Source organism: Equus przewalskii, chromosome 25 (assembly GCF_037783145.1).
Source record: "Equus przewalskii isolate Varuska chromosome 25, EquPr2, whole genome shotgun sequence".
NCBI lineage: Eukaryota > Metazoa > Chordata > Mammalia > Perissodactyla > Equidae > Equus > Equus przewalskii.
Window position 1 is genome coordinate 11,497,778 of NC_091855.1, and position 9,933 is coordinate 11,507,710.

The 9,933-nt window shown below is 47.2% G+C and overlaps 1 long non-coding RNA gene across 2 annotated transcripts in view; it reads left to right on the top strand.

Annotated features, from left to right (window-relative positions):
- The window catches only part of LOC103550212 (uncharacterized), a 107,912-nt gene that overhangs the window by 10,906 nt on the left and 87,073 nt on the right, over window positions 1-9,933 (top strand). The window contains exon 2 of one of the 2 annotated variants that reach the window (XR_011532961.1): window positions 1,274-1,353. The exons of the other annotated variant lie outside the window; for it this stretch is intronic. This is a non-coding gene — a long non-coding RNA (uncharacterized lncRNA). The remainder of the gene's footprint in view (window positions 1-1,273; window positions 1,354-9,933) is intronic. 2 annotated transcript variants of the gene reach the window in all.

A 9,933-nucleotide genomic window follows, 5' to 3' on the forward strand; every position in this document is an offset into this window, starting at 1 on the left:
AAAAATCCCAAACCCAAATATTTTTTTCTGTTTGTCTTTTTTTTCCTAACAAGAATTGGTGAGCTAGTGCAGAGCGAGCTGAAGAGGGGCACCCATCAATCCACTTTTGTATCAGTAAGGAGACGTTTAATAGAGTAACCGTCTAGGCACGTGGGAGTCAGGAGACAGGAGCCAGCCCAGACCCCTCATTCTCTGCCTGTGTAAACCTCCCCAAAGCCCTTTGGCAGGTGTGGACCATTGCGAAGGACTGCCTCTTCCGTCTGCTCTTTCTTCCCCAGGGCGGGGGAACTCTCCTCAGGGAGCCCTCCGGGCCTCTCTCTGCCCATAGTCCCAAATCCCTGGGGGAGGAAGGAGTCTTCCCTTCACCCCTAATTCACCCTGCTCTGTGCCTGGAGGCCACCAGAGGGATTACCTTAATGAGATCCCTTATCCTCTGGCTTCTAATTGTGTTAGACACTGGTGGGCGGGAGGGTATGACCCCTCACTCCCTTTGGGCAGGGTGGCCACAGGGTGGTGGTGGGCTGGCAGCCGTCCTGCCCTCCACTGGGGGCAATGCTTCCTGTCCGACTGCTCCCCCTACAAGCCCTCTCCCTCCAGGTTCCAGTCATGGCCTCCTCTGTCTCCATTTCAGCTCTGGGATGTTGCTCTATCCTTTGAGGATTCCCATGCCCCGTCCACACTTCTGTAAAGAATTCCTTTATTAAACTTTGCTCAAACAACCAGTTTGAGTGTGTCATTGACAAATAAAAATGGCAAGTAATAAGATATATTGGAGTATATGAGGAAGCCATTTTGTGTAAACCTAATTCGGCCTGACCTTGTCTTTCCAAAAGGGCCTGACCTCCGCCCGGCTGTTGAGCATGCATTGTATATCTGCTTTAGATATTCCCTATGGCAAGAACAAAGGCCCTTGAGATAAAGGTGAAACTTCCCTCGTTCCCTTAAGGATTAGCATCTTTCCTTAGGCTAGGAACTGACTGCTGCACTCACCTGTGACCACCCAGCTTGAGAGGATAGACTTGCCTCCTGCTACACCCTCTGAGATAGCAGACCCACTACCTGCTGTGTACATTAAGTGCTGTGCCGACAGGGCAATCTTGTGACTATTGTGGGAGGGACATTTCAATCATATGGGAAACGTCCTGTTTGGGGGTATATAACCACTCTGTATACCTCACTTCTGTGGTGCCCTTTCTTCCTTTGGGAAGAAAGGCCCCGGGCCGTGGTCCTCAGATTTCAGCTCAGAATAAACTCTCCCAAATTTTCATTATAGATTAGTTATGGATTATTTTCGTCGACATCATCTATTCCTGCTTGGTCCCTACTGACCGGAGGAGTGGCTCAATCTGATGGGTGAGTTTAGAAGGAGAAATTGGACCTGTATATTCCGCCCCTTCCTCTCTTTTTCCTTTAAGGCACTGGCCTTTCATCGTTGCTGTGCAGTGAAGTGGCCCTGCCACTATGGGGACACCTGTCTTCTCTGGTACTGCCTGTGGCTGGGCGCCAGCTCGGTCTTATCTGGGCTTCAGAATTAGGCTGCCCTAAGACCGAACATTCACCAGTGTCAGTGCTTATCAGTAATGAATATTTGTTAATTTGTTTGTAACTCATAAGTCCTCAGCTGGAAGAGGCCTTGGGTAGGGAAGAGGGGTGTTATTCACCGGCCCCCTCAAATGCCACACATAGTAGGACCCCCTGCTGGCCTCTCAGGGCTGCCCAGGGAAGAGGCCCCACAATGAGCCCTTGTGTAACACAAACAAACTTCCTTTAGGATGGCTGTGGGATAAGTAGGTTTGTGTGGCCTCTCTCTCCCCAGTGACGTCTGTCCCTTCCAGAGGAGGCCACTGTGAGGTGGGTGGAAGGAATGTGTCCTGGCCTCTGTGGGAGCTGACTAGTCAGCCAGGAGACCAAGCAGCAGCAGATCCAGACGGGGAGGAAGGAGGCCCCTGAATGACTCATGTGCGGCTGTTTCACTGACCCAAGGCAGTGCCAGCACACAGGCGAGCACACAGGCGCTGGAACCCAGCTCAGGGAGCCCAGCCCCTCGGGCCTAGGGCAAGGGGCACAGAAGCCTGAGAAGAGGGTATTCCCGGCTCTCGATGAAGAAGGGGTGTGTGATTGTGCAGGGGAACGGCCCCAGTGCTCATTATTGGCCTGGGGTTCCCCGGGGAACCCTCCCTCTGTAGTCTTCTTCTGGGTCTCTTGCCTCTGCTGCCTGTGTGCGTGCTTGGAAATGCTCATTAATTTCAATATTAACATAGGAAAGCTAATTAGAAGGTGAATCCATTGCAAAATAAATGCTGTGATGCATTTACAAAGGAATGAATCATCTATTGTTTGGAATTGTTCTGCTCTGCTCTCCTTCTGTTAGTACAGCTCACCCGAGCCAAGCGTGAACTAAAGCTGTTCCATAATGGAGTACTATGTGCTAAGAGCCAGAGGATAACAGGCACGACTAGGTTTCAAGGAGGAAGAGGTCATTTTAGGCAGGAATGGCCAGAAAAAGTTTCATGAAGTTGGGAATAGAAGCAGGCTTTGAGCCTGGGGTGAAATTCTACATGGTTTGTCAGTGCTCCATACGATTTCACTGTATACTTTAACCACAATTTAGTGGATCAATTCCCTATTGTTGAACATTTATTTCTAACTTTTTTGTACTACAAATAACACTGTAATGAACATTGTTATACATGCATTTTTACAAACTTAACCAATTTTTTTAAAGGATGCTTTTCTTGAAAGGGACTTGATGAGTCAAAAGGTATATACAATTTTTTGTGTGTGTGTGAAGAAGATTGTCACTGAGCTAACATCTGTGCCAATCTTCCTCTATTTTTTATGTGGGTCACCACTACAGCAAGGCTTGAAGAGCAGTGTAGGTTTGTGCCGAGGATCTGAACCCACAACCCCAGGCCACCGAAGCAGAGCATGTGAACTTAATCACCACACTACCAGGCTAGCCCTTTTTTTTCTTTTTTTTTTTTGGCAAGGAAGATTAGCCCTGAGCTAGCAGCTGTGCCAATCTTCCTCTATTTTATATATGGGTTGCCGCCACAGCATGGCTGACGAGTGGTGTAGGTCTGCACCCAGGATCCAAACCCGCAAACCCGGAACACTGAAGCGAAGCATGCCAAACTTAACCACTGGGCCATGGGGCCAGTCCTGCACAAATTTTTTAAACCATCATTTCTTTTCCTGATTACCAAATTAACGCACGCTTGCTATAAACCAAACACAACTAAGGGGTATGGTTTTGAAAATGAAAGTCTCCTGAAATCCTACACCCTGGAAATATTTTCTGATAACAGCGTGGTATATATATTTGGTATATATATTTTTGCAATGAAACACTAGCATGCTGTAACAGACACACCTCCAAAAACGTCCCTTCATCATGCTTAGAATGGAAGCTGAGCCCTCACCATCGCCTGGCCCTGGGCAGCCTCTGGGGCCCCAGGTCCCACCTCTCTCTCCTCCCTTTGCTCCAGCTGCACCCAACTCCTTGCTGCTTCTAGAGCCACTTGCACTTGCCACTACTGCAGGCCTTTGGAGTGGCTGATCCTTCTGACTGAACGTCCTCTTCCCTAATACTCACGAGACTGCTGCCCTTGCTTTATTCAGGTTTCTGCTCAACTGTCACCATTTCAGAAGGGCCTTCCCTTTGACCACCCAACCTAAAGCAGCACATCTCATAACTCTAGTTCTTTATTGCACTTATCTGACGTTTCATTTTATATATATATATATTTGATATTGTCTGTCTAGAAAGCTCTGTGAGAACAAGGACTTTCTGTCTTTTTCTCCGCACATCCCCAGCTCCTGGAAAAGAAACTGGCACTTATTACGCACTCGATAAATGCACATTGACTGGTTGAATAAGATGAAACTAAACTATATTTATAGTTTTGAAACCTGCTTTCAGTTTCATACTGTTACTTAACAGTATGTCATAGACATCTTTTCATGTCAGTATATAAATCTTTTTAGTCTGTCTAAGGCTGTATAGTATTATTGTAATTTGATGGGTGCTTGGGTTGTTTACAATTTTTCAATATTATAAACAATGTGGCATTGCACATTCTTGAATATATATCTTTACATCCTTTTCATGTTTAATACCTTTATCTGAGATGATGAAAAAACCTACAGGCATAAATGTCTAGCCTGATGGTGGAAATGCAGACTTGGAGCTGAGAGATACCCAGCCTGGAGGGAGATAGGAGAATTCTTCACACAGCCCTGATCATTGAAGTCATAGGAATCCATGAAATATAAAGAAAATGGAGAAAAGTTCAACTGGTGAAAGAAACCTGGATCTTAAGCATGTCTGTATTTAGAGAGCAAGAGGAGGAGGGCGAGAAACCATTCATTCATTCAACAAATATATGTTGATTGGTACTGTCTGAAGGTTGGGAATACAGCAACACAACATGAGTGACACAGACCTTGTCCCTGCCTTCCAGTGGCTTAGAGTCTGATGGAGGGAAGGGTTTGGAGAATAACAAAAGAAATCAGGCAATCATAATAGGGTGGACAGGACAGGGTGGCACTGAAGTACAGAGGAGTGGCACTACCACAGACTAGAGATTTTAGGGGAAATGTTCTGGAAGCAACATTGAAGCTCAGATTGGAGTAAGTAGGAGTTAGCCGGGTGAAGGAGTTGGGGTTAGGAGTGAGGAAGAGTGTTCTAGGCTGAGGGAGCAGCTCTTCTGAAGGCTTGGAGGTGTGAGGGAGCACAGCACATCCAGGGCACGAAAGAAGAAAGTGTAGTGTGGCAGAGGAGTTGAGAGTGAGGAGCGTGGTGGGGAGAGACGAGACTGAGAGGTAAGCAGGGGCTCTCTGGGCCATGGTGAAGGGGTTGGCTTTGATTTTAAAGGCAATGAAGACTCTTAAGCAGGGAGATCATGTGATCAGAGTCATATTGGAAATTACTCTGGCTGCAGTGTGGACAATGTATTGAAGGTGGGGTGAGGTGTGGAAGTGATCAAGACTAGAGGAACGTGTTAGGAATCAAGGGAGAGAGGATGGTGGCCGGAAGTAGGGTGATAGTGAGGGCACGACGAGCAGTGGATGGATTCCAGAGGTATTTCGGAGGATTAGAAGGTGTAATTGACAGGACTTGGTTACAGGTTGGGTTTAGGAGGAGACGGAAAGTAAAGAATTAAAGATGATGAGCACTTTCTGGCTTGGGTAACTGAGATGGGAGGAGAAGCTGGTCTGGAGGTGGGCTGAGGGTAAAAGATTTCAGCTTTGGAAACACTGAGTTTGAGAGAGATGTGCAGTAGCCACGCAGACTAAGTAGACAAAAGAGACAGGGATCTAGGCTGGAGACAGATTTATGTGTCATCAGCTTCCAGGTGGAACTGACACCATTGGAAAGTGTCAAGTCCATGAGAGCAGGGACTTTGCCTGTCTTCTTCTTGTTATACCCTCAGGGCTTAGATCAATGCCTGACTTACAGTGGAAGCTCAATAAACATTTGTGGAGTGAAGGAGTAGATGAAATCACTTAGGGAAATTGAGACAAGAAGGTGGCCCAGGACAGAATCCCCAGGAGTAGTGCCCCCGCAGAGGAGGAGAGACACTGGTCAATGGCAAGAGGAAGCAGTCACGGGGAGGGGAGGCAGGAGGAGGAGGAAGTGGTGAACAATGTCACTGCTGTTGAGAAGAAGCCAAGGGGGCCACAAGGGTCTAAGGGATTTGAGCAGCAAGGAGGTCATTGGTAACCTTGGTGAGGTTATTTTTACCGACACATTGGGGAAAAAGGCCACATTTCAGCGGACTGAGGAGTGACCAGAAAGGGTGTAAGGGGAGACGAGGGGTACACACATTCTTTCAGGAAGTTTGAGTGTGAAGTTGGTGTAAAAGGAAGTGAAACTAAGACTTTTTTTTTTTTTTTTTAAAGAGATGGAAACTTAAGAATGTTTTCATGATGTTGAAAAAGAACAGCAGAAGAGAGGTTAAAGATTCAAGAACAAGTGAGGCTAATCATTAGGGAGAGATCCCTGAGGAGGTAGGAGGGGATGGGATCCCCTTCCAGATGGAGGAACTGGTTCAGGTCAGAGAAGAGACAAATCTTCCATTTCAACCAGAAAAATGAATAATTTTTCAGCTTTGCAAGTGGAGAGTTGGGGGTATTTGTCTGGTGGCCTCTAGTCTGTGAGGCCACCTAGCAATGGTAGGGAAGGCCGTAAAAGAAGGAGAAGCAGCAGTCGGGCTGTGCAAGGGGAGTCACCAGAAAAGAGGTCTGCCAGGAGACAGAGAAAGTCACCTGGACACAGCCCCAGAGAGGAGCACCTGGGGGCTGATGGGGCACTGGGTCTGATAAATTGGGGTTTGTTGTTTTTTATTTTTTTGAGGAAGATTAGCCCTGAGCTAACTACTGCCAGTCCTCCTCTTTTTTTGCTGAGGAAGCCTGGCCCTGAGGTAACATCCATGCCCATCTTCCTCTATTTTATACGTGGGATGCCTACCACAGCATGGCGTGCCAAGCAGTGCCATGTCCGCACCTGGGATCCAGGCCGGCAAACCCCGGGCCACCAAGAAGTGGAACGTGTGAACTTAACCGCTGCGCCTCTGGACTGGCCCCTAAATTGGGGGATTATTCATAATATTTGAGAAGTCCTGGGAACTGATAGAAGGTGGATCCTCTAGTGCAAGGATTTAATAAATGAATAGATGTGTGAGAAGGGAAAGCAGCAGTTATATTATTACTGGAGAGAATTCTGGAAGGGGAAGGCAGGGGTGGAATGGGCGCTAAAGGTCATTTGAACTTAATTCGGGATTTTTTTTAAGTGCAGGAGGGTTTGAAGAAAGGGCAGGAGCCACTGGAGAAGGAAGATTTGAAATGTTGGAGAAGGAAGGAACAGAGGAGCCAGATTGAGATGAGATCAAAAGTTTGGTGGAGGAATTAGGCCTCAAAATGTGGAGGAATCCTTCTCTTTCGTGACAGGAGAGTTGTTGGAGGGGACTGGTATGCCAGCAGAGAAATTATTCTGAAGTGGATGTGTTATTGTGATTTATAATAAGAAATATATATTTGGTCTTCGTCCTGGTTCTGGCAGAGATCCTAAAACACTTGCAACTTCCTGTGATGAGAACAATAAAAGTGTCTTTGTTATGTTAATAAGGAGACTTTTGGAAAGCTCTTGGGTAACCTAAGGATGAGGGCTAGTTGCCAGGGGAACCAACCATGTGATTAGAAGGTTGGTACTTTTAGTCCCCCCCACCCCCCACCCCACCTCTGCAGAGGGGAGAGAGGCTAGAGATTGAATTCAGTGTCCAATGGCCAATGATTTAATCAATCATGGTTTTGTAACGAAGCCTCCATAAAAAACCAAAAGGATGGGGTTCCGGAGAGCTTCTGGGTTGGTGAGCATGTGGAGGTGCTGGCAGAGTGGTGTGCTTGGAGGGCATGGAAGCTTCGCATGCTTTCCCCATACCTTGCCCTACGCATCTCTTCCATCTGGCTGTTCCTGAGTTGTATCCTTTTATAATACATCAATGATCTAGTGCGTAAAATGTTTCTCTGAGTTCTGTGAGCCACCCTAGCAAATTAATTGAACCCAAGGAAGGGGTCATTGGAACTTCCAATCTATCTAAAATTATCTATCTATTATCTCCAATCTAAGCCAGTTGGTCATGTAACAGCGGGCCCTCCAGGACCAGTTCAACTGACTCCATCTCTTAACAGAGTGATTAAGAATTGCCTTTCAGAAAATTTGCAAAGTCACATAGCCAGAGCATGCACAGAAGAAATCTTGACCTGAAATTCACTGTGGAACCAAAGATTCTTCTCCCCACGGAACCAGACTGGGACAAGACCAGAACTTATAAGTCACACTATTATCAGCAGAGAGGGGTCCCTCACTCAGGTTAAAAGTGTTAAAGGTCCTTCCCCACCTTATCATAAAAATTTAGAACCTCATCATAAATGTTTAGAACGCTGTCATAAATGTTTAGAACCTCACCACAAATGCTTGAAGCCCACCCATCAAAACCTGTCCCACGAGTGTTTCCACGTGCCAGCCTGTTCTCCCTAATGTCTTAAATTTTGCCCCAAATCCCAAACCGGGGAGACAGATCTGAGGGCACACACCCTCTGTCTCCCTGCAGATGGATCTCACAGAATAAAGCTGGTCTCTTTTCCCAAAGGCTGATGCTGTAATTAATTGGCTTGTTTATATGCATTGGGCAAGAGAACCCCAATTTTGTGCAGTAACAGCCAGAAGTACAGGTAACAATCTGGACGCGCTATTGGCATCTGAAGTGGGAAGGTAGGGAGGGATACAGTCTTGTGGGACATTTCTTTTTATGGGAAAACCCCACACACATGGGAATTGGGTGGAGAATCCTAGGAGGTATGGACTCAAAATTCTAGGAAAATTATTGTTTCTATGCAGATTCTCCATGAGAAAGGAGGAGGCACTTGTTCTCCGACTTCCTCAGACCTCCCCTGCACAGGCTACTAGGCCTTTGATGCCCACCCTTCCCCTGGAAATCTGACCCACCGGTTGGGTCAAAACCAAGGACTATGGATTTGGCAGCTTCTGCCCTGATCCTGACAGGCTGAAAACAATTCATCTGCTGCTCCTGCCTCAGTATCCCCTTTTTGGAAGAAAGAGTCACAGAAAATCAAGTCTGGAAGGGACCTCAGAAAACACATGGTGCAAACTCCATAATATACAGATGGGAGGAGTTAACTCACCCTAACCAAGGGCCCCCCAGGTGGTCACCGTTTCTCCCCAGCTGTTACTTCCTCACTCCCCTGCTCAAACCCTTTGGCATCTCTCCATTGCTGATGGAAAGAAGTCCCAAGTGTTCAGCTTAGGATTCAGGACCCTTCACTATTTGGCCTCACTTCACCCTGCCAGCCTCATGCCCTACTGCGCCCCTACACATAAAACCTTTTCATCTGGGCTGATTTTGTTCCCTCAGATTGGAGCACCTTGCCTTCATCTCTGCAAAATCCTACTCTGCCCCTGGTTCCTGGCACAGAACTCCTAAAACCCTTATAACTTCCTAAGTGATAACAGCATTAGGAACATCTTTTGTTCTAATGAGGCGACTCTGGGTGGGCTCCTGGATGGCTTCTGGATGGGGGCTGGTCCCCAGAAAGATCAAGCCATGGTGAGAAGCTTGGAATTTTCAGCCCTACCCCATCCTCCAGAGACAGGAGAGGGGCTGGAAATGGAGGTAATAACTGACCGTGCCTCCGTGAGGAAGCCGCCATAAAACCCCGGTCGTACAGGGGTTGGGAGAGCTTCCAGGTTGGGGAACATGTCCACACCAGGAGGTTGACACACCCCGACCCCACGGGGACAGAAGCTCCTGCACTCAGGACCCTCCCAGACCTTGCCCTGTGTATCTCTTCATCTGGCTGTTCATCTGTGTCCTTTATCATGTCCTTTAATAAACTGGTAAACATAAGTATGTGTTTCCCTGAGTGCTGTGAGCGGCTCTAGCAAATTAATCAAACCTGGGGAGGGGGTCGGGGGAACCTCTGATCTATAGCTGGTCTGTCAGAAGCACAAGTGATAACCTGAGCTTGTGGCTGGCTGGCATCTGAAGTGAGGGGGTCTGGGGGGCAGTCTTGTGGGACTGATCCCTTCCTGTGAGATCTGATGCAGTGTCCGGGTAGATAGTGTCAGAGCTGAGTTAAAATGTAGGATACCCAACACCAAGCCTTGTTGAGGATGTGGAGCCACTGGAACACCCAGACGCTATTTTGGAAAACAGTTTGGCAGCTTCTCATACTTAGACACGCACCTACTCTGTGAACCAGCAGTTAAATTTCTAGGCATTTGTCCAGAAGAAATAAAAACATATGTCCACAGAAAGACTTGTCCAAGAATGTTCCTGGCTCTGCTGCTTAACTAGCTGAATGACCTTATGCATGTGACTTCACCACTCTGTGCCTCAGTTTCCTCTTAAG